Below are 25,850 nucleotides of genomic sequence, written 5' to 3' on the forward strand. Positions count from 1 at the left end.
TTAATAACCAAAGTGAAGAAATACTTAGGTAATAATACATTTATACTTGGTGGCTTCAATCTAGCTCTTTCTACCCTCGATAGGTCTTCTAAACACAACATCTCCAAAGAAAGGAGAGCTTTAAATGATACACTGGACCAGATGGATTTCACACTTATCTACAGAACTTTACATCCAAACTCAACTGAATACACATTCTTCTCAAGTGCACATGGAACTTTCTCCACAATAGACCACATACTGGGTCACAAATCGGGTCTGAACCAATACCAAAAGATTGGGATCGTCCCCTGCATATTCTCAGACCATAATGCCTTGAAATTAGAACTAAATCACAACAAGAAGTTTGGAAGGATCTCAAACACATGGAGGTTAAGGACCATCCTGCTAAAAGATGAAAGGGTCAACCAGGAAATTAAGGAAGAATTAAAAAGATTCATGGAAACTAATGAGAATGAAGAAACAACCGTTCAAAATCTTTGGGATGCAGCAAAAGCAGTCCTAAGGGGGAAATACATCACAATACAAGCATCCATTCAAAAACTGGAAAGAACTCAAATACAAAAGCTAACCTTACACATAAAGGAACTAGAGAAAAGACATCAGATGGATCCTATACCCAGCAGAAGAAGAGAGTTAAATAAAATTCGACCAGAACTCAACGAAATCGAGACCAGAAGAACTGTGGAACAGATCAACAGAACCAGGAGTTGGTTCTTTGAAAGAATCAATAAGATAGATAAACCATTAGCCAACCTTATTAAAAAGAAGAGAGAGAAGACTCAAATTAATAAAATCAGGAATGAGAAAGGAAAGATCACTACCAACACCAAGGAAATACAAAAGATTTTAAAAACATATTATGAACAGCTATACGCCAATAAATTAGGCAATCTAGAAGAAATGGACGCATTCCTGGAAAGCCACAAACTACCAAAACTGGAACAGGAAGAAATAGAAAACCTGAACAGGCCAATAACCAGGGAGGAAATTGAAGCAGTCATCAAAAACCTCCCAAGACACAAGGGTCCAGGGCCAGATGGCTTCCCAGGGGAATTCTATCAAACGTTTAAAGAAGAAATCATACCTATTCTACTAAAGCTGTTTGGAAAGATAGAAAGAGATGGAGTACTTCCAAATTCATTCTATGAGGCCAGCATCACCTTAATTCCAAAACCAGACAAAGACCCCACCAAAAAGGACAATTACAGACCAATATCCCTGATGAACATGGATGCAAAAATTCTCAACAAGATACTAGCCAATAGGATCCAACAATACATTAAGAAAATTATTCACCATGACCAAGTAGGATTTATCCCCGGGACACAAGGCTGGTTCAACACTCATAAAACAATCAATGTGATTCATCATATCAGCAAGAGAAAAAACAAGAACCATATGATCCTCTCATTAGATGCAGAGAAAGCATTTGACAAAATACAGCATCCATTCCTGATCAAAACTCTTCAGAGTTTAAGGATAGCGGGAACTTTCCTCGACATCTTAAAAGCCATCTACGAAAAGCCCACAGCAATTTTCATTCTCAATGGGGAAGCACTGGGAGCCTTTCCCCTAAGATCAGGAACAAGACAGGGATGTCCACTCTCACCACTGCTATTCAACATAGTACTGGAAGTCCTAGCCTCAGCAATCAGACAACAAAAAGACATTAAAGGCATTCAAATTGGCAAAGAAGAAGTCAAACTCTCCCTCTTCGCCGATGACATGATACTCTACATAGAAAACCCAAAAGCCTCCACCCCACGATTGCTAGAACTCATACAGCAATTCGGTAGCGTGGCAGGATACAAAATCAATGCGCAGAAGTCAGTGGCATTTCTATACACTAACAATGAGACTGAAGAAAGAGAAATTAAGGAGTCAATCCCATTTACAATTGCACCCAAAAGCATAAGATACCTAGGAATCAACCTAACCAAAGATGTAAAGGATCTATACCCTAAAAACTATAGAACACTTCTGAAAGAAATTGAGGAAGACACAAAGAGATGGAAAAATATTCCATGCTCATGGATTGGCAGAATTAATCTTGTGAAAATGTCAATGTTACCCAGGGCAATTTACACGTTTAATGCAATCCCTATCAAAATACCATGGACTTTCTTCAGAGAGTTAGAACAAATTATTTTAAGATTTGTGTGGAATCAGAAAAGACCCCGAATAGCCAGGGGAATTTTAAAAAAGAAAACCATATCTGGGGGCATCACAATGCCAGATTTCAGGTTGTACTACAAAGCTGTGATCATCAAGACAGTGTGGTACTGGCACAAAAACAGACACATAGATCAGTGGAACAGAATAGAGAATCCAGAAGTGGACCCTGAACTTTATGGTCAACTAATATTCGATAAAGGAGGAAAGACTATCCACTGGAAGAAAGTCTCTTCAATAAATGGTGCTGGGAAAATTGGACATCCACATGCAGAAGAATGAAACTAGACCACTCTCTTGCACCATACACAAAGATAAACTCAAAATGGATGAAAGATCTAAATGTGAGACAAGATTCCATCAAAATCCTAGAGAAGAACACAGGCAACACCCTTTTTGAACTCGGCCATAGTAACTTCTTGCAAGATACATCCACGAAGGCAAAAGAAACAAAAGCAAAAATGAACTATTGGGACTTCATCAAGATAAGAAGCTTTTGCACAGCAAAGGATACAGTCAACAAAACTCAAAGACAACCTACAGAATGGGAGAAGATATTTGCAAATGACATATCAGATAAAGGGCTAGTTTCCAAGATCTATAAAGAACTTATTAAACTCAACACCAAAGAAACAAACAATCCAATCATGAAATGGGCAAAAGACATGAACAGAAATCTCACAGAGGAAGACATAGACATGGCCAACATGCACATGAGAAAATGCTCTGCATCACTTGCCATCAGGGAAATACAAATCAAAACCACAATGAGACACCACCTCACACCAGTGAGAATGGGGGAAATTAACAAGGCAGGAAACCACAAATGTTGGAGAGGATGCGGAGAAAGGGGAACCCTCTTATACTGTTGGTGGGAATGTGAACTGGTGCAGCCACTCTGGAAAACTGTGTGGAGGTTCCTCAAAGAGTTAAAAATAGACCTGCCCTACGGCCCAGCAATTGCACTGTTGGGGATTTACCCCAAAGATTCAGATGCAATGAAACGCCGGGACACGTGCACCCCTATATTTCTAGCAGCAATGTCCCCAATAGCCAAACTGTGGAAGGAGCCTCGGTGTCCATCGAAGGATGAATGGATAAAGAAGATGTGGTTTATGTATACAATGGAATATTACTCAGCCATTAGAAATGACAAATTTGCTTCATTTGCTTCAACGTGGATGGAACTGGAGGGTATTACGCTGAGTGAAGTAAGTCAATCGGAGAAGGAGAAACAGTGTATGTTCTCCTTCATTTGCGGAATATAAATAATAGTGAAAGGGAATAGAAGGGAATGGAGAAGAAATGTTTGGGAAATATCAGAAAGGGAGACAGAACATAAAGAGTCCTAACTCTGGGAACCGATCTAGGGGTGGAGGAAGGGGAGGCGGGGGTTGGGGTGAATGGGTGACGGGCACTGAGGGGGACACTTGACGGGATGAGCATTGGGTGTTATTCTGTATGTTGGTAAATTGAATACCAATAAAAAATTAATTTATTAAAAAAAAGAAAATGCAAACCAAAATTATAAAATCCCAGTATAGAACCATTAAAAAGCTTAAAATAAAAAGGCTGACAAATCCAGTTATCGACAAGGATGTAGGGAACACTGGAAGTGTCCTATATCTGTGGTAGGAATGCAAAACACAGCAATCACTTTGTATAATAGTCTGGCAATTTCTTAAAGAGTTAAACATAGGGCGCCCGGGTGGCTCAGTCCCTTAAGCATCTGCCTTCCACTCAGGTCATGATACTGGGGCCCTGGGATTCAGCCCGCATCCGACATGTGGGCAGGTGCTCTGTCTCTTTCCCTTTCAAATAAATAAATAAATAAAATCTTAAAGAAAAAAAATAAAAGTTAACCATAGGAACCTCTGTGTCTAAAGTAACAATAATAAAAAAAATAAAAAATAAAGAAACAGTAGTAATGTTTGGCAGTGTTTTTTAAAACATGTAGAAGTAAATTGAACGCAATTTTTGGCACAAAGAATGAGACAGGGAAATGGAAAATCCACCTATGCGAATTAGCATAATACTGTTTGAAGGGGATGATAATTTATTTTATTTTTTGAAGATTTTATTTATTCATTCATGAGAGGCAAGAGAGAGAGGGAGAAAGAGAGGCAGAGGCACAGGCAGAGGCAGAAGCCGGCTCCAGGCAGGGAGCCCATGCAGGGCTCGATCGGGGTCTCCAGGGTCACCCCCCGGGCTGCAGGCGGCGCGAAACCGCTGGGCCCCCGGGCTGCCCCAAGGAGATGAGCACCTAAAAACGACAGCCCCTATGGACCCGTAGTGTTTCCTTTCTGGCTCCAAAAATCGTTTCTTTCGTCAGCTGAGAAAGCTTCTCCTAGGCTGCTGCTGCAGGCTCCTCCGGGACTTGGGCGCCTGCACAGCCGCCCCGCGGCGCTGGGGTGACCCCCGGCCTCCGCCCCCCGCCTGCCAGGCTGGACGGCGCCTTCCCCTGGGGCCCGGCAGGTGGGGGCAGCAAGTTCTCCAGCCTTTCCTCCTGTTCTCCGGGGCCTCTGTCCGAGCCTGGCAGGGAGACCCCCGGACGGCGAGCTCTCCCCGCGCGGCCGCCCACTGCGAGAGCGCCGGGGTGTGCAACAGCACGTGAGCCCCACGGCTAGGCCCGCGGCCGCACCGACCACAAGTCTGCGTCCAGGCAGAGGCTTCCGGCCGCAGGCGGGAAAGCGCCGGCTTCGAGCTTGCTTCCTCCCGCACGTCGAAGGCGAGCGCGGCTGCAGGCTCCGCGGGACCAGCTCCAGGCCCGGGGACGCCCGCCTGAGCGGAAGCAGCTCCGCTCCCACAGGCCTCGAGCGGCTCCGGCGCCCGCCGGCTCCGAGGAGCGACTGCGCACGCGCAAGTCGAGAGGCGGGCGGGGCCGTCGGGCGCCTGCAGCTGCCGGCACGTGCGGGGCGCGGGGCGCGGGGCGCAGGGACTCCCCGGGAGAGAGACCAGGGCTTCCGGGGGCCTCCGAGACCCCGCGGCCGCGTGCTGGAAGCCGGCCTGGAAACACCCCGCCGGGGCCGCGCTCTGCCGCCGGCTCCTGCCCGGCCACTGTCCGGGGCCCTTGGCCGCACGACGGAGGAGGCTCTCTGTGAGCAGCGCGCGGGCTCCCCGGCTCGCCCCCCTGCCCGGGCCTGCGGCGCGAGGTACGTGCGGCTCCGGCCCTGCCTTCCTGTGGGCGCGACGAGGGGGAAGGTGGGACGAGGAGAGGGTTTGAGTACAAGTGGATGACAGGATGTTCCGCGGGAGGTGGAGGAGGGTACAGCGATGGCGCTTCGGTTTTGGCAGAGACTTTTTAAAGTTCAGCTCTAAGAATGAATGGAGACGGGGCATTCGTATTTAGATGGAGTGAATTCACCTGCCAAATCCATCCCATGAAAGAAAAAATGTGGGCAGCCCGGGTGGCTCACGGTTTAGCGTGGCCTGCAGCCCAGGGCGTGACCCTAGAGCCTCGGGTGTCCCTAACAATTCCCCTTTCTTTTAGGAGTTTGATGTCTTTCAGGATTTTCCTTTTTGTCGTTTAAAGCCGCTCATGAGATGCAATGGGTGGTGGGTTAGGTGGGGAAGTCAGATCGGTGTGGCCAAATGTGGAGAAAATTCCTAAAGACAGGATGATCAACGACAACCACAAGAGAAGACACCTGGGTGACCCAGTGGGTTAAGCCTTTGCCTTTGGCTCAGGTCATGATCCCAGCCAGGGTCCTGAAATGGAGCCCCGCATCAGGCTCCTTGCCCAGTGGGGAGTCTGCTTCTCCCTCTCCTCCTGAGCTTGTGCTCTCTGTCACTGTCTCTGCGTCTCTCTCAAATAAGTACAATCCTAAATAAAAACAGCCAAGAAACAACAATAACAAGACCGGGTCCCAGAGATTATTCCAAAGAGCAGCAATCAGGTTTCAGGGATTAGAAGATATTTGGGTTTGGTGGAGGGTTGAAGGGCGGTTGAAGGGACAAACTCACTATCAGCAGCAAGGAGGGTCACAGAAGGAGCAGAAGCCATGCTTGGTAAAGTCAGTGAGAAAGAGACCTGGATCATGAGAAGCCTACGATTTTGGTTCAGCTCTTTATTACTTACCTCCATGTTGAGACAGAGAACAGAGAAGTAGAAATAGTGCTAAATCAAAGGGTGAAATTTAGGAGTAATTGTAAACTAGGTAAGATAGGGGACATATTAACAATGAATATGACCGAAACAGGGTTTCTATGGAATAACTCTTGCTTGGTCCATAAATAAATAAGCTATTTATAAATAAACTATGATTTCCTGTTTTGAATTCCATTCTTAGCTTCTAGAAATCTTAAGTAGGGCTTCGTTCTTCCCTTTGCTTTAGTGATGGAGAGCTTCATGGTTGTCCTTTTCTCCCATCCACTGGGCTAAGAGTACCAGAACTAGATAGAATGGAAATAATTTCAGAAATTAACAAAAAGTAAGGCAGTATATCTTCATTTATGTTTCCCAGTGTAGATATTTGTTATTATTTTTGCCCTCACATGTTGATATTTGGAATCCTAAAAACAATACAATTTTGTATTCTCTATTTTAGAATTCCACATGAATGGTTTACAGTGTTGGTGAAATGGTCTGTATAATACCACAAAAGGACTTCTTAAAACCAACAAACTGATATTGATCAGTGAATTTGCTTCTTCAGTGACCTCTATGGGCAGAAATCTGAGTCACGTGAACAAGGAGTGCTCAGAATTGTTGAGATCCGTTAGCTGCTTTGTGAGCACATGAGGCTGTGTACCTGTGGCTCTGTGATGGTGGTTGACCTCGGTAGTGGGAAGGTTTCGACTTTTCTTCCATTTAAGAAGATTTTTTTTAATAATTATTTTTTGCTTTACTCTGTTCACACGTGACAGCCCAAACCCAACACTTGGTTTTTCTCTTTTGACTTTACTATTCTGCCACTACCTAGGTCAACAGTCTTCCTCCCAACAGTATATATGGTTTGATCCTCATCATGTAGATACAACACAGGTCCTCAGAGATCGTGGCTCTCCAGCACGAGGACCTCCGTCATCCGCTTTGACTGTCCTGCCTGTGCTGGGGCTCTGGCCAGGTCCTGTCACCCCTAAGGTGTCCCTAGGCCAGAAACACCAAGCAGGCTACATGTTACGTGCCAACTCTAAATAAACGTGGGGATTGCTTAGAGCCTAGGGTTGAGGGTAGTGAGGCAGGCTGTGTCTGGGGTTTTTCACAGCATCCATTACAAAGGGATGCTGTGCTTGATTAACGAAGAAGTCTGCCACGGGCAGCGATGCCCTCAAGAAGTCTGCCACGGGCAGCGATGCCCTCTAGACCTGTCTGGAATGGGGACCTTAGGGAGAGAGACTGCATGCCCGCCACAGGCTGCTCAGACTGGGACAAGGTGTGTACTGCATACTTGCCTTAGGCGGTTGTTCTGCTTCCCAGGCTGCATTGTCTCACACACCAAGTGGCTGAGGAGGCATTCTGAAGGCCATGAAGGTTTAAGTGGCTTCCCTAGGCTCTGGAAGGAAGAGAATAAGCCCCAAGCTAAAGGGTGCTTGGGAGGACGGCTCACACAGACCCCATGGGGTCTGTAAGCTCAGGCTGTGCTGGCATTAGCTCCTTATCCTCTGGAGTCCCTTTCATCCAGGTAAAGGCAGCTAGCTGGATGACTATCTGAATGAGATGCAACTTGAGGGTAAAGACACTTTTTTGTATGTGACACAGAAATAACCTTAATCTCTAAATAAACCTGTACAAAATTTCCAGTCCAAACTAAAAAGGTTTACCTTCTATGCTACCAACAAACCAAAATGGAGTAAAACAACAGTCTTACTTTAATTGAGTTCCAGCAAGAGGGCACACTGCTTGGAAAGCATTTGTCTCAGCAGAAAACGCAAGGGTGTGTGTAATAGAATGTTTCTAGAAAATACTAAAGGCACCAAACAGAACCTTAACTTTGCCTTCCATTTCTCCTCGACGCCACTGCATACCCTGGGTGGGGAGGCTACTTCGTCCAGCTGACTGGGAATGTCAGAGTGCTCCGTAAGGGTGTCCAAGTGTCTGTTGAAGTCCTCCACTCTCTGCTTGTGGGTTTTGGATGCTTTCTTTAGGATCCTTTCCATTTGCCGCTTCTGCATCTTCTTGAAGGCCACCTGGGCCAGGGTTCACTTGTCCAGGCCGCGCCGCTTCTCATCCTCGTTCTTTTTGCTTGTTCCCATAGTTTCCAGGAGTTTCGCCTTGTCTCTGTCCTTCTTTTTCTTCTTCTGCATGGTCACACCGGGCTCTGAAACACCTTTTAGTTTCAGGGGCCCCTTCTGAACCTGCTCGTAGGCCGCCATGATGCCGCTTCCATTTAAGAAGATTTAAATAAAGACACGTGGAACACTGGCTAATAGTGTATACAACAAATCTGGAATGAAATAATGGGAAATTTCATACCTTGCATTTTGTTTTTGAGTAAAAGTCACATAGACTAAGAGTCACATTTATCTGAAGGGTGTCTTCTTATCAAATAATTTGAATTTGCTGTGGTCAGTGTCTATGGAAGTCTTCATGGGATCATGGATTACACAGGACTGGAAGGGACTTTAAGAAATAAAGTAGGTATTGTACTGGAATTAAAAGAAAAGGAGTTAAGAGTTAACGGGGTACGATAAGGGTCTGATTTTCATCTAGATTTCATCTTCCACTCCAGAAAGTCCAAAGCCAAAGTGGCAAAAGTAACTGAGTAAAGCACACATGTGGGGAATGCCTTTGCTCAATTTTTCCCTTGTTTTTTAGGAAGACCAAAATGATCTTTTGTACTGCAAGGTGCTAACACTTGATATAGATGAAAATCTACATAAACCAACGTATCTGTCTGCAACAGGTAGGTACTATTTAAATGCCTTTTAGGGAGAAGGGAGAAGGTCTGAAGCTTGGCCGTGTCTTTAGCTTCTTTCCCAATATCTAGGCTTTGCCATCCAGGAAAAATCCAGAGCAGTGTACTAAATCAAAGTAATTGATTGCAAAAAAAAAAAAAAAAAAAAAAAAAAAGTAATTGATTGCTTTACTGAGTGGTAACTTGACAGTTTAGAGAGTTGGACTTCTGTGGTTATTGTTTGTATAAATAATGTGTTTTATGAACCATAGTGATATGTGATAAAATCTCATAAACACCTATAGATGTACTCAAATCACCTTAGATTAGGTAGTGGACTTTTAATAAAACTTCTGCACATTTGCTTGTAGATTTCCTGGTTGATTTCTTAGAATCCTGGCAGCTTCTGAGCAACAGTTTTTTTCTAAGACTCTGAGGCAGTAGTTATATCGTTTAACAATCCAATCAGTAGTTTTATCCTTATTCTGGATACACTTCCATTATAAACAGTTGATGGAAATACACACACACACAAACGTGTGTGTGTGCATATACACACACACAGGTCCGTACATAAAAGCCATTATCCCTCATAAGTTTTTCATCTATATTCATAAGCCAAAACTGAGTACTATTGAGGAGCATATGGTTCTCTAAAAATCTATTAAGGAAAAATTTGGATTTAAGGGAAATAATTATCCATTAAATTCTCAAAACATTCTTGGAGCACCTGGGTGGCTCAGTTGATCAAGTGTCTGACTCTTGATATCAGCTCAAATCATGATCTTAGGGTCATGAGTTCAGGTTCTTCATTGGGCTCCATATAAATAATAATAAATATTATTAAAATAATAATAATAATAAAATAAAAGGAAATTCTTAGAACATTTTCAATCTAGACTTTACCCTTAAGTGGAAAGAATGGAGAAATTTAATATGTCCAATTTTTTGAATCATTTTCCCTCTGTTCTGTGCAAGAAAAACCAATATAATTAATGTGGTATTGGTGTTATTTTCTTATTCTAGTTAGCTTACTTTAATAATATCACTTAATATTCTTTTATACTAAGTTTCTGAGTTGTTCATGTACAATGAATGTATCTGTGTTGTGATTTCCTAGATTCTTCATGGAATGTACTATTTTATTTCTGGATATCTGATCATATTTAAATGCCTTAAACTTTCCTGGTCAAAGAGTAACTTCTTTTCCCTTTAATATTCTGCAGAGGAATTAAGCAGATTCTTACAGGTTGAAATGTTTAAATATGTCTTCAGAACACTCATGGGAGAAACAGTAGCTCTGTCACATTTTTAGCAGCAAAACACTTAAAAGAAGTAGCTGTCCAACAAAACTAAAACTGCTTGTGAAGTCCACTAGAGATAATCCCATCCTAAATTACTTGGCTGCATTAGTACATTCGTATAAAAAAGAGCAAAAAATAACAGGAAGGTAAGATAGTTGTGTCTGAAACACTTGAGGTACTGATATATATTAACAGACATCAGTTTCTAACTTGTGCTTTCAAATTATGAAAGGAAATTTGTTTGAGATGCTTTCTATCTCATTTTTGGAAAATTTAAGATAATTTTAGAATAGGTTAGATTTAGAATAGGTTTTTTTTCTTAGTTTGAAGAAATAGTTGAGAAAGTAAATAGGAATTGTGTGCCATGGCCTCTCCTCCATCAACTGGATCTCAGAAACAGCGTTCTGCTCTTCCTCTTGGCTTACAGAAACCAAGTTTCTGTACTTCTGCTGCTAGGTGGACACTGTGGGTGGACGGGGAGGGACAGAAGGAATAGAATACACAGACTTCTCTTTCCATTTCAGTTTTCTATCATCTATCGGCTATGAATGACCAAGCCTTGTTTCTGCCCACTTGCAGCCCCCTGAAATGAAGCTGTAAGAGATCACCACCCCCTAGCCCCCGCCAACATTCACAAATTGATAGCTTCTGGGTCACATTAGAATGTTTTAATTTTTTTAAATTCAACTTTGCTTTTTTTGTTCTTTGCTTCTTTTAAAGTAAACTTTGTATTCAAGTACTCGTCATACTTGAATACAGAATGATACACAAATCAAAGTGTATTATATTAATTGAAACTGATCACATCATGGGGAAAGTTGGCTGGGGCCTGAGTGGCAGTTATAAATTCCAACTGCTTGAGTCCTTGATGAACATTGGTTTACTGAAAGGTGTTAGGACCAGGTTTTGCCAAATTCTAGAACTATTCTCAGATTGTGGTATGTGCCTTTATTCTGTAATTACATTTAGGCTGCTTCAAATCTTTATTACTCCAGTATTCAAGTTGTATAGTCACAGAATCTCCCAGTTACTATTTCCTGCAAATTAATTGGCTACCTTCAAAGGCTGATGAACAGGATACCTCTTATTGATTGTAGTATTGAGTATTGTGTGACTACTGAGTAATAGCTCCTGCACCCCTCCCCACTTCTTTCTAATGCTGATTTTCATTCAGGTAATTTAATCTCTTTCACATGACCATATGCTTTCCTAATCCAATTACGGTAATCTTTTTTAAAAAATTGTATTTAAGTTCTAGTTAACATACATTTGCAATATTGGTTTCAGGAGTAGAATTCAGTAATTCATCACTTACATACAACACCCAGTGCTCATCCTGACAAGTGTCCTCACCACCCATCTAGCCCATCCCCTGCTCATATCCCTCCAGCAACCCTCAGTTTGTTCTCTGTCCTTAAGTCTCTTATGGTTTGTTTCCTTCTCTCTTTTTTCCCCTTTTCCCCCACTTTCCCATATGTTCATCTGTTTTGTTTCTTAAATTCCACATATGAGTGTGAAATCATAAGGTATTTGTCTTTTTCTTACTGACTTATTTCACTTAGTGAAATGTGCTCTAGCTCCATCCACATTGTTGCAAATGGCAAGATTTCATTCTGAGTAATACTCCATTGTATATAAAAGAATGCGTATTCTACTTTGGGATGAAATGTCCTGAATATACCTGTTAAGTCCATCCGGTCGAGTGTATCATTCAAACACTTGTTACTGTCTTTGTTTTAAAATCTAGTTTGATATAAGTTTGGCAACTTTGGCTTTGTTTTGCCATCCATTAGCATGATAAATGGTGCTCCATCTCCTTAGTCTCAATATGAGTGTGTCTTTAGGTCTAAAATGAGTCTCTTGTAGGCAGCATATAGATGTGCCTTTTTTTTTTTAAATGTATTCTGATACCCTATGTCTTATGATTGGAAATTTAGTCTACATACATTCAGATTGCTTATTGAAAGATATGAATTTCATGCCACTGTGTTACCTGTAAAGTCGGTGTTTCTGGTGATGTTCCTTTCTAGTCTTTGTTGCTTTTTTTTTTTAAGATATTTTATTTATTATTCAGAGAGAGAGAGAGAGAGAGAGGCAGGCAGAGACACAGGCAGAGGGAGATGCAGGCTCCATGCAGGGAGCCCGACGTGGGACTTGATCCTGGATCTCCAGGATCACACCCCGGGCTGCAGGCGGTGCTAAACAGCTGGGCCACCAGGGCTGCCCGTCTTTGTTGCTTTTGATCTTTTTTTCTCCCACTCAGTTCCTCTTAATACTTCTTGCAGGGCTGGCTTAGTGGTCTATGAACTCCTTTGGTTTTTGTTTGTCTGGGACACTCTTTATCTCTCCTCCTATTCTGATGACAGCCTTGCTGGATAAAGTATTCTTGGCTGCATATTTTCCCCATTCAACACAATTATGGTAATCTCATTCTTCTTGGATGCTCATATTTTAGGAACAGGTATGATGCATTTCTGGTCAATGAGCTAGGAAGTGGAATATTCTGGGAGCTCAGGGAAAAACTTTGTCAAAATTTAAAAAAGACAAAAAGACAGCATTTTTACTGGATATCATTTTGTCACATATGGTGTAAGGTAGTTAACATAAGGATAAGCCTATATCCTGAATAATGCAATATAGAAAAATGGAAAGATCCTTGATGATGTTGTTGAGGCACTGAATTAAGCAACCCTGTAGCTGCCCTACTGCAGAATTTTTCATATGAAATGATAAATTTCTTAGGACGTCAGCTAGTTAGGCCAGGGTTTTCTGTTTCTTGTAGCTGAAATCTTCCTAATTAATACACTAGGGGAACTACTTCATTAGTGAATGATTTACAATTAAAAGATTTATCAGGTTATATAGAAAGGTTTTTATCTCAGCCTGTCTTGCAGAATAAATTATCCTAGAAAGGAGAGGGAAAATTGGATGATGGTAGAAAGATAAAACAGAGTAAGGTTAAACAACAAAAACGATGTGATAGTAGCTGAGACCAGGAGTCAGAATCTATTCTAACACAGTCATTTACATTATATATATATATAGTGCATATATATATATCATAAGTGTATGTGTATATGTAAATGTTTCCTCTAAGATTGTGCAGATAGTTCATATAGTTTGTGCTTCTGATGAATCTCGAGTGCTTTCATGTTTCTTAAATTGCTAAACCTAAATTATTAATGTTGTGTTTACTCAACAAAGTCCTCTTATCTACCCATTTATTGAGCTTAGCTTCAATAAACTTTGAACATAAATTAAAGGTTTCTGTGAACTAAGTTTCTCTTCTGAAACTGATTTATCATCTCAGTATAAGCAGGAACAAAGAATACTGGCTTAAATAAAAGGCAGGTGGGGATCCCCTCCTCTAGCCACCTCCCACCAATGTGTCTCATAGCCCTGAGAGTGGGGCAAAGCTCTTTTTTTCTGGAGGGAGAACCCTCTCTGGCAGTTCCTCCTCAGTTGTTTGTGATCCACTAGCCTCTGGAAGGGGAAGAGCAAGATGTGCAGACTTCCTATGTTACTTTCCAAGAGCTTCAACCTACTTGAAGAGTCAAGGAGAAGGATATTGTGGATCAAATAGACACAAATCCTGACTATATATTTAGAAATGCTCAGCATAGTTGGTTTGAATTTAGAGGCAAAGAGTTTTTCATTGTGATCAGTTTCCTATTCCTTTGGAGGCAGGTATCGTATCTGTCCACCTGTCTGTCTATCCACCTATAGCTTCCTAGTTCAGCCTCTCTGGTATGTTCTATTCTGCCAATGAAAAGGAAACAGTTACACCATCACATCATTTGACAGGAACGTTATATTACATGTTAGAAATCATAAAGAAGGGACAGAAATTTTTTTAGGATAAGTTAAATAAGTAGAAGATAACTTCTCTAAAGTCACATATGCCAGAAAATACACATAGGTGTTTAGAGTCCTGGGGAGAGTATAGGAGGAGCAGTAACATGTTGGCTAAACAGTGATGTGACATTAGCCTAGACCAAGACTGCTGACTCTGATCTACAGGCCAGATCCTACCTGCTGCCTGGTTTATTTTTTTTTAAAGATTTTATTTATTTGTTTGTTTGTTTGTTTGTTTGTTTATGACATAGAGAGGCAGAGACACAGGCAGAGGGAGAAGCAGGCCCCATGCAGGGAGCCTGACGTGGGACTTGATCCCGGGTCTTCAGGATCAAGCCCCGGGTTGAAGGTGGCACTAAACCGCTGAGCCACCCGGGCTGCCCTGCTGCCTGTTTTTGTATGGTACACAAGCTAAGGGAAGGTTTCAACATTTTTTAATGGTTGAAAAAAATTAAAAGAATATTTTGTGATACATGAAAATTGTATAAAATTGAAACTTCAGGTTCCATACATGGTTTTATTGGCGTGGAACCATGCCCTTTATTTATATATTTTTTTTGTGGCTGCTTTTGAGATAGGAAAGCAGAGTTGAACAGATATAATAGTCCTGCAACAAAGGCATAAATATTTACTGTCTAGCCCTTTACAGAAAGTTTGCTAACCTCTGACCTAGACCACTGCTTCTCAACCCTTAATATGTTTGTAAATCATTTGAAGATTTTGTGAAAATATATAGTTTCTGATTCAGTAGGTCAAGGGAGCCTAAGTGTATTTCTTTTTTTTTTTTTTTTTAAGATTTTATTTATACATGAGAGACACACAGAGAGAGAGAGAGAGACACAGGCAGAGGGAGAAGCAGGCTCCATGCAGGGAGCCCGATGTGGGAATCAATCCCCGGCCTCCAGGATCATGCCCTAGGAGGAAGGCAGGCGCTAAACCACTAAGCCACCCAGGGATCCCAGTGTCTGTATTTCTAATGAGCTGAGGACCACGCAGTAAGTGGCGAAGCTCTAGTGCAGGATTAACACACTTACTGTTTAAAGAGCCAAGTAATAAATGGTTCAGAATCTGCAGCCTATCCAGTCCTTTTTTTACAGCTATGTACATCTGCTGGGTAACGTAGACATAGACAACGTATAAAAGAACAGGAGTGGCTGTGTTCCAATAAACATTTGCAGAAGTAGGCTTTGGGCTAGAATTGGCACGAAGATTTACTTTAGCATTCACTGGCCTCAGCTGTTTAGTGTGGGTGTCCGTTAAGTAATAGACACAGTCCTACCCTCAACTTGCTTACTAGATTTATAACATATTCCAGTAATGATGATAAAGACAGTTAACTTGTATTGGGTAATTATCATATGCCAGGCTCTATGTGAAGCACTATGAGCCATCTCTTATTTAATTACCACAACAAATCCTAGGAAGCAGATACCATCATTATCCTTGCTTACAGATGAGAATACTGAGCTTCAGAAAAAAAAAAAAAAAAAAGAAAAAAGAAAAAAACTTAAAGCTGCCAACAGCAAATCAGTGGTGGGCCTAGGGTAAGGCATAACTCATGATTATTGAATGACTGTTGGATTATTAGATGATTGGATCAAATGTGTGCACTCATAGGAGTTCCAGAAGCTGGAGAACCAGACTGTGACTACACTGGCTTCCTTCATTGTGAGGCCTGGTACTCGAGGACCTGAACAGTAAAAGATACGACATCTCTTTAGAGGCAACATTAAATGTAGGTGTCAGACACTGGATGTTTGACTCAGGCCAGAGCTTTCTTTTTCATGAAAGATTTAGTACCTTCACTGCATGTTTTTGAAGTTAAAGCTCATAGATATCTCAGAAAGCACATTTTTCATAGTTTTGGGTTTTCCATGCTCCAAAATGAAATTGCTTTACTTTATAATAACATGTTATTTTAGGCACCAAATAAGTATGGCATTTTGCCTTCCTTGTGTACTTTGGGATTTTCAATCATACAATAAATGTCCCTTCTAACCACAGTGACTGAAATTACATTTCTGCTTCCAATTTCTAGATTTTTTTCCCCTTCCTTCTTAGCTGCAATTACTAACGTAGAGAGTAGACCTTGATTCTGGCCTAGAATATAAGATTACTTTTATCTGTCTTTACACTGTTATTTTCATGTAAATGAATGTTTTTAGGTAAGATGCCTACAACTACATTATAATAAATTAATAGGTCCCTGAGAGCAAACATGTTGTTAATAAAAATGCTTTGGAAAAAAACTTTATGGAGTCTCAGACACAATGTCCTTGGACTATAGATATCATATAAAGATGAATAAGTATGCCATTTTAAATAAACCACCTGTTGAAAAACTTTTATGTCATTGCTTTGATGAATAATAATAGGTTCCATTTTATGAGCAGTCAGTGTAGGTACAGGGCAAGGAGGAATATGTCAACATTTTCTAAGTCTTAAGAATCAATAATCTTGAGACGCCTAGGTGGCTCAGCGGTTTGGTGCCTGCCTTTAGCCCAGGGCATGATTCTGGAGACCCGGTATCGAGTCCCACATCGGGCTCCCTGCATGGAGCTTGCTTCTCCCTCTGCCTGTGTCTCTGCCTCAGAGAGACACACACAGAGAGAGAGAGAGAGAGGCAGAGACACAGGCAGAGGGAGAAGCAGGCTTCTTATGGGGAACCTGATGTGGAACTCCATCCTAGGACTCCAGGATCATGACCTGATCCAAAGTCAGACACTCAACTACTGAACCACCCAGATGTCCCTCATCTATTTATTACGTTGTAACTCCTTTAGGTTAAGTTCGTCCAAGTGTTACTGGAGGTATAGCCACACTTCTACAGCTCAGCTTATTCAACTAAAGCCTGGTTATTGTAAAAAAATCTATTATTTCTTAAAAATAGCTTGATTACTGGGTTAATATAATAACATTTTACATTAATTTGAAAGCAAGGCATTATTTAAGGGTCCCAAGTTGTCTTTGTGTGGGACAGAGGGAACCAAAACTGTGTCTCCCTGTTACTTATGGCCCTCATGAGAAAAGCTGCCCAAACCATCATGAATATCCAGCAGGATATTTATGGGATTTCTAAAAAGATGTAAGTTACTGGAGGAAAGTTTATTAAAACAAGCTGCATTTCTCTTCAGTGAATTTTTTCTTATTTTGAGGAATTATTTTATGCAGGTATCTGGTGCCACCACAGACCATGCATTGTGACTTGCTCATCTTTAGTGACTTTTGGCTTGTCTCTGTGTACTTGGCTGCTTTCCCCAAGTGTTGGCCAGGGCCTTCTGATATAACTGCCATTAATCAGGCAAAAGCAAATATAAACAATGTGAATCTTTTTCCGCTTTTAGCCCATAAGTTAAAAGTTTAATATCATAAATTTGGAGAAAATTAGACATAAACTGACATATTTATATACATGCTATATCTCACTAAATGAAAATTAGGCTAGAAATTCTTTTTTAAAAAGAATTCTTTTGAATTGATTGTATCTTGCACAATGAAAGCTTGAAGTGACCTGAAAATGGCCTACATTCTTTCCCTAGTGTTCTTGTAGGCACCTGAACACACAAAAAAACAAACCCTTGATTGTATGGAAATGTTATGTCTTCTTGCGTTTGATTTTCAACTTGATACTTTGCATCATTGCAAGATTAAAAAATTTCCTGGAATATTGATTTAGAATGTTGAGCACTAAATTAGAATTCAGTTTTAAGATTTGAAACACATAGTGCAATTAAGGGGTTTAAAATTCTTGTACTTCATCTCTTGTAAGAGACCATTCTTTTATAAATTAGAGTGTTTTGTAAAATAGCAGCCAAAGGACATGGAGATGGAAGAGGAAAATAGAAAAACAGGAAGAATTATCCTTCTTTGTTCAGTTCAAAAACACACCCAAGAAGAATATTAAGTATAAATAGTGAGGGAAAAGGCTGACTGTGCCAACTTACTAGCATTGATTAAGCAGTGCAAAATGTGTTGATATAGTGATTTTCAGATTACTGATAAAATATATAACGCGACAGGAGGAAAAAACCCACAGCTGTATTCTCAGTATCTAAACTATTGCTGCCAACATGAAGAAAGATTGTGCGTCATATAATATTCTGCTGGATTTAACTGTTGTTTAGGTCTGTGGGGATATATCGATACTCAGAACTAGTGTGCCAGTATGTCAAGGTAAGATCAACTGTGAAGGGCTTCTTCCTTTACTTAATTAAACTCCTGGAATCTAACAGGGAACCAACCTGGAATCAGATGGCTGTGTGAGATTTCCAATGCCTTTTTCATAGTGAAGAATCCAAACACATCCAGAGAGTGATTATATAAATATGCAGTTCATATAGGTATATGGTCTACCCAGAGTTTCCTAGCAGTTTAAAAATGGTTCCGTAGATACGAGGGATAGACCTAGAGTCTAGAACTAGAACTAAAGCTGGAGCTGGAGTGCTTTCCAAGACCACCACCAGTTCTTCCATCCCTAGGAAAAAGGACAGAAAGGGGTGGTTCTCCTTGGCCCATTCAGAGATTTACCTGATTAGGATTCAGTCTGGACTAGACCACCTCATACTTTGACACTCTGAAGTTCTAGTGTTATAATACATGGCCTCAAATTATTCAGAATCAATGGGACATGGTCAGGGAACCCTTGCATTTCTGTCCTTCCTGGTCACCTGCTGTTCATTGTAGAGAGAATTCAGCATTTGCCCAGTGCCCTTCCAGTCAAGAAAAAGTGGTGGACACAGCCAGATCCATACCAACCAGCTTATATCCTATTCTTATGGATTCTTAAATGATGACACATTGATCAAGTTCATGAATATCACTGTTGCACAGAAACAGCAATATCTTGGATATCTGGTACATTCTAAGAAAAAACATTTGTCATTTAACTTTTCAGAGTTAAAGTCACTGAAGTAGGATTTTTTAAAAAGATTTTATTTATTTATTCATAGAGACAGAGAGAGAGAGGCAGAGACACAGGCAGAGGAAGAAGCAGACATCATACAGAGAGCCTGACATGGGACTCGATCCAGGGTCTCCAGGATCACGCCCTGGGCTGCAGGAGGCACTAAACAGCTGCGCCACTGGGGCTGCCTTGAAGTAGGATTTTAATAAAGAAAATTAGTACTGTTATAACATCTACATTATACAGTTTTACAAAGATACTTGATTTCTTTAATATAAATTTTCAGAAAAATTATAAGTAATGGTGATGATGTGAATCAAAGAGGTAACAGTTCACTGATCTGGAGGGCTTGCCCTGCCTGAAATAAGAAGACTTTGTTCTTTTTCTTTTTTAAGATTCTATTTATTTATTCATGAGAGACAGGCAGAGGCTTAGGCAGAGGTAGAAGCAGGCTCCCTATGGGGAGCCCAATGTGGGACTCGATCCCAGGATCCTGGATCATGACCTGAGCCATTGAGCCACCAAGGTGCCCCTGGAAGACTTTGTTCTTATGTGTCATATGGATTGTAGACAAGTGATCTGGAGGGCTCGAGTCTGAATCTGCTGCCCTAAATTTGGTAGTGAGTTTAGAATATTTGTTTAAAGCAGTTATTTAAAATGAGACAACATTTACAAAGAGATATTAGAACTGTGGTTAAAGTTTCTGGAAAACCATGGAATAAGACAATTTAATGAACAGAATAAATAGTGGGGATTTGGAATGATCTTTTCAAATAGATAACAAGTGGCAGAGAAAAATGAGTTACCAGTTTTGCAGCTATGTGGAATGAAACCACAGTTTCTGTGATCCACATTTCATATCAGAATTGTTTAACTAGCAAAATGCTGAAATGATTAAATATAAAACCATGAAGTTAAAGCTCGAGAAAACTTTGGTCAGAGATGTTTCTGGAATGAGCCCTCAGCTTTCATAGTTGTTTCTGTTCTGTTGGTCAGTGATGAAATGTGCTCTAATCAGCCTAGTAAATTATCCACAAAGGAGGGTTTACTTTGGTGGTTTGAAGGTATCTCCTTTCAGAGCTGTGATGCACAGAGCAGCACATCCCTTAATAGCTCATTTCCTCAGGGATACTAAGCAAGAGCCATATCCAGGAAAAGAGAAAAATTTAAGATCTCTTTCCTTACTGTGAACCCTTTCCATGTTTAAACACAGATGACTCTCTTATTTGCTGTCTGGCTTAAACTGAACATTGCCACAAAGGCGCTAAATACTTTCTATGCAGAGACCCAGGGTCCATTTTTCATCAGGAAAATAAGAGCTGTCTTTACCAGCATTGTGCTTTGCCCAGATGTGAAACTGAAGCCAAAATGAATGAAACAACCTTATTTTTCCTATGACAATTTAGATGGAGAACACTGTAATAAGTTGATGTACAAAGAATATTAATATGTGTTGGTTGCCTATTAGAAACTGCCAAGAGTTCAGGTCTTATTTACTAAAGCATGGTGTCACTTTAGGTCTCAATCTGGTCCTTCCTCTGTCTTGGAAGTCCTCCCTGGCCATCACAGTAACCCAATAATGTTGGGCCTGGGAAGCTGTCTCCTCCTAAGGGTTTTAATTTTTAATTGGTGTTTATTCTAATTTCTATTGATTTGACCATTGCCTTCTGACTTTTTTGTCTTACTTCAGCAGAGTAATGTCAAATGACTATGTAAATATACATATTTCATTTATATAGTTACTTATAAAATAATGTGTTCTTCGGATGTCAAATTGCTGTATTAGCAGAGTTAACTCCTCAGAACAGGTAGGACAGCAGGAAGAGACTAGAGTGAATGGAGAAATTCACTAACTTACTCTGTCTGAGTAAAATGAATATATATCTTTGAAGGACATAATTTCCAACTTTAAAAACAGAGAAGCCTAATCTAATGTGATTTGACTGGCCCATATTTTTTTTTTTTTTTTTTATGATAGTCACACAGAAAGAGAGAGGCAGAGACATAGGCAGAGGGAGAAGCAGGCTCCATGCACCAGGAGCCCGATGTGGGATTCGATCCCGAGTCTCCAGGATCGCACCCTGGGCCAAAGGCAGGCACTAAACCGCTGTGCCACCCAGGGATCCCAGGCCCATATTTTTTAAGTTTAGTAGTACCAATTCCTGAAATTTTGAAATTATTAATACAAAAAATAAACATAAAATATTTTAGAAGGCTTTTTGGTCAAAGTTGTATTATATAATAGGCTTTATTTTCCTTGGCATATTATGAAAAAGTCAAAGAATAGCTCTGACCAATGCTGTACTTATACTTACTGGTAAATATTTATTAACTAGCTCTGGAGATGGGGTTAGAGAAGTCCTGATTCATAGCATTTGACAATTAACATGATGTAAATACTCCTACATGGGGCCAGTTTCAGACTACCCCTGGGATGTCAATTGGCTTGAAAACCTCTTGAAAGTTTTTTTATTTTTTTAATTTTTTTTATTTATTCATGAGAGAGAGAGAGAGAGAGAGAAACAGGCAGAGGGAGAAGCAGGCTTCATGCAGGGAGCCCGACATGGGACTCGATCCCGGGACTCTAGGATCACACCCTGGGCCGAAGGCGGCGCTAAACCACTGAGCCACCCGGGGCTGCCCTGAAAGTTTAATTAGTTCTTACAATGCATAATGACTCTGCTCCAGCATATTGGCCAAGGATGAATTTATACAAACCGTAAAATGATCTTCATAACTTAAGAGTTTGTCAAATCAGTTATCTAATGTGGGCGTGGAACCTTAAATATTCTGTCTTATGATCCTCCAAATACCTCTAGAAAAAAAAAGAAAACATAATAGGGATAAGAATGGGAAAATTCTACTATATTTGCTATACTTAGAATCTTACACCAATATATTGGAAAAGTGTATTAAATGGAATGAATAGTTCCTTAAGCCTTTGAGATAAATAAATGTGCCTCTAAAAATAAAGATTTTAGTATTACTTGTAGCATGTTGTTAGAAGTATAATATCAATAAATGGCCATGAATAAATGATTTACTGCCAGTCACTAAACTTTTTCCTTATATTACTTTTTAATTTATATTCTTGCATTGTGTCTTCTTTGGTATCCCCTTTCCCTCAAATCAGTTTCTATGCATCAGTGCCAATTTATTTCACCAAAACAAATATCCCTATAAAAGCTCTTTATCAGCTAGACTGTTTACAGTATATAACTAAATGATTTTATTCCCCCCTCCTTCCCACCATTCTTTAAATTAAAAGAATTAGAAGGATGTTGCTAATCCTGTGCCAGAGTTTGGAAATTATATGAAAAATAACCTCTGAATAATCCCACCTTACCTGGAAATATTAATAATTTAGGGAAAAGAGACTTAGTTGTTTAATCTGCGAGAATGAAAAGTTACAAGTTAAAGCTTCTTAACTTTATTCATTCCTTTCAGCATCTCAGGCCTGGGACTCAGAAGGTCTATGTTGATTAAAGTCATTGCTGCTTGATAATTTTTTTAATTGGCGGCTGATAAGGAGTGCTTGCACAATAAATTTATTCTAACATGGTCCTTGGGTGTGATCTTTTCTTTTTAGGAATAGCCAAGAAATAGATTTACCAAAGAACATAATCCAATAATCTTTACTGAGTTGTCACCTTTTTTTAAAAGGGCTTATATGAGCACTGGGGGTTATATGCAACTGTGAATTATTAAAAACTACATCTGAAACTAATGATGTACTATATGTTGGCAAATTGAAGTTAAGTAAAAATAGATAGATAGATAGATAGATAGATAGATAGATAGATAGATAGGCTTATATTTTTTAACTTGCCTAGTCCTCTCTCATCTGTTCTTGTTTGCTCAAATACGGAGAAGCATAATGGCAATGCTCTAGAACAATGAAGAAGAAATGAGGTTCTAGAGAGAGTGATTGGATCAGAGAAAACTTAGAAAATGATATTTCTCTTTCCTTGGCTTTAAGAGGTCTAGGTACTCAGATAGGTAAAGCAAGTGGAGGGCTTTGATTTTTTAAAATTTATTTTGTAAATCCCTGGAGACTCTCCCTTTCCCAAGAACTTAAGGCTCCAGAACGGTTGCTTTTAACCACACCATGCATGATAATTTTTCTTTCTGCCTCCAAGGAAATTCTTAATCCATGCTCTTCCTAATCCTTCTGCATTGGCTGTTTGTCAGTTGGAAACATTGACAGTTCTCATTAGTGAGTAGATATTAAAATAACACATTTGTTTTAAAAAGAAAAACAAACATATACATCTTACAAAGGTCACCAGTCACACAATGTACTGTTTGGAAATTTCCATTCACTTTTTCTATGTATGTAAAGATTAAACTCTGATTCTTTAGGGAACTGTTTTTCAAATTACCCTATTAAAATAAAGCACCTCTGTATCTGTAGCTACTTTGGTGGAAAAAAAAAAAAAAAAGCTTTTGCCTCTTGGTGGATGTTAGAAGGAGATCATGATGTACCTACAATGTAAATTTGTTAAAAAGAAAGTAGGCTAAGCTGGTATACTAAACTACTAAGTACTCTCCCTACCGTGAAACCTTTGAACCTATATTTTCTCCTGGATACAAGCTTCCTGAGAACTTTCTTATCTTTGAAGGCTCAAGGACAAGTGTAAAATGAGCTTATCCTTTTTACTTGAATTGAATATCTTGGGCACTTAAAACTATAATCTCTATAGTCTAAACTCTTCCCACCAAAACAAGCAGTAAACAAACAAACAAATTACCCCTCCAGGGAGATTACTAATCTGGTGGCTGATAGGTTATGTGATTTTGTTGCCTTTAATTTTCTTCCCAGATTTCCTTCTGTAGCATCCCTCTTTATTCTGTAAAGCCTTTTGAATTTCTGCTTCTCTCTGAAGTATCATCAATTAATGAAATATTATGTAAGTTGTTAACAATTTGATCCTCTCTACTCATATTTGCATTAAGCAACAGGATTCCTGAAGATGGGAAGACTTCCTTCTTCCTCCCTTTAAGGTATACATATAACATCAAAACTACTTGTGTCTTCCACTTCTCAACCCCCTGCTCACCGGGAATATGAGGAAAACGTAGAAAAAGGACACTCATTTCTAAGAGATTGCTAGTTCCTGATCTGAGCCTTTGCAGACTTCAAAAGAGAAAATACTGTAATTGAGAATGCTCTTTTAAAGAAGAATGTCTGTTTTCTAGGCTTACCAATAATGGAGATTAAACAATAGAGAGCAAAGGTAATTCTAAGAAGAATGGTGGAATGATAGGAAACAGAAAAAAGAAAGGCAAATAAATAGTTGCCTTTGTTCTATGGATTTGCTTAAATATTTTACAGCTCTGCCCCTTGACTCCTCTCTGATGCTATCAGGGCTAGCAAAAGAGCTAGCCTAGGTAGCTATAGACAGATCAATAATTAAACTCTATTGCAAAACCTCAGAAAGTAATGGGCAGAACCAAACCAAAATTACCCAAACATTTAATCAAGTGAATTTTTCTCAATTTCTGTTCTGAGTAACTATGTCATTACTTAAACAGCGTATTTCTTTGTATCATTAGTGTATGTTTGATTGCATCTCTCCATTGACTTTAATCTTCAAATATGGTGTTTCTTTCATTTAAAAGGGTTTCACCATCAAAAGATGAATGGATAAAGAAGATGTGGTTTATGTATACAATGGAATATTCCTCAGCCATTAGAAATGACAAATACCCACCATTTGCTTCAACGTGGATGGAACTGGAGGGTATTATGCTGAGTGAAATAAGTCAATCGGAGAAGGACAAACATTATATGTTCTCATTCATTTGGGGAATATAAATAACAGTGAAAGGGAATATAAGGGAAGGGAGAAGATAAAGACTCCTAACTCTGGGAAACGAACTAGGGGTGGTGGAAGGGGAGGAGGGCGGGGGGTGGGGGTGAATGGGTGATGGGCACTGAGGTAGGCACTTGACGGGATGAGCACTGGGTGTTATTCTGTATGTTGGTAAATTGAACACCAATAAAAAATTAATTTATTTAAAAAAAATAAAAAATAAAACATTTGTAGTTCCTATTTAAAAAAAAAATAAATGAAAAATAAAAATAAAAGGGTTTCAATATTCCCATCCCTTTATTTTCAACAGACTTGCTGCTGGGAGAGATGAACTGTTGCCCTAGAAACACTCAAAACATCAATTTCCCTGGAGCAATATCTCACTAATCTCAGCACTCAAATCACAATGTTTTGCTAGAGGTTGCTCAGTGAGTACTTGAGGGTTAACTAAATGACTATTAAACTTCCCAGAACAACCAAAGTAAAAGCTCCAAAGCAGCAGATCACCCATGTTGGAAGACAGCTCCTTCCATTCAGAGATCAGTTTTGTCAAGACCACCTAGAAGACACACAATTACCAATTACTGAGGGTAACTGCAGAATAGTAATCCCATAAGTACCATGGATATAACCTATATATAATTTCCCGATATTTCCTAAATGTGGCATTTGGTGAAAACATAGGTAAGTATCCATGTGTATATATATGCATGTGCTTGTGTCTGCGTGTCCTCCTTGTGTAGAATCTCTTTGATTAAAAAAAAAAAAAAAAGAATCTCTTTGATTTGCTTACCCTCTCACTTGTTGACTAAATTTCTTCTCTTGTTTATCAACTCTCTTGGTAGAAGTTTGACAATTTAGTTTATGTATCTTGAGGAATGCAGAGAGGACAGATTTAAGGACTTGAGACATATTTCTGAAGTGTTTGATTTCATCAGGACCAGAATAAGATTAGGTGTTT

General features: G+C 39.9%; 2 pseudogenes; one reads left to right on the forward strand and one right to left on the reverse strand.

Annotated features, from left to right (window-relative positions):
• The first annotated feature begins 5,191 nt into the window (after window positions 1-5,191).
• The window catches only part of LOC112671726 (zinc finger protein 706-like), an 80,643-nt pseudogene continuing 59,984 nt past the window's right edge, over window positions 5,192-25,850 (forward strand).
• Window positions 8,176-8,490, reverse strand: LOC112671745 (protein FAM32A-like; annotated as a pseudogene).

The sequence above is a fragment of the Canis lupus genome, chromosome 32, assembly GCF_003254725.2.
Source record: "Canis lupus dingo isolate Sandy chromosome 32, ASM325472v2, whole genome shotgun sequence".
NCBI classification, from domain to species: domain Eukaryota; kingdom Metazoa; phylum Chordata; class Mammalia; order Carnivora; family Canidae; genus Canis; species Canis lupus.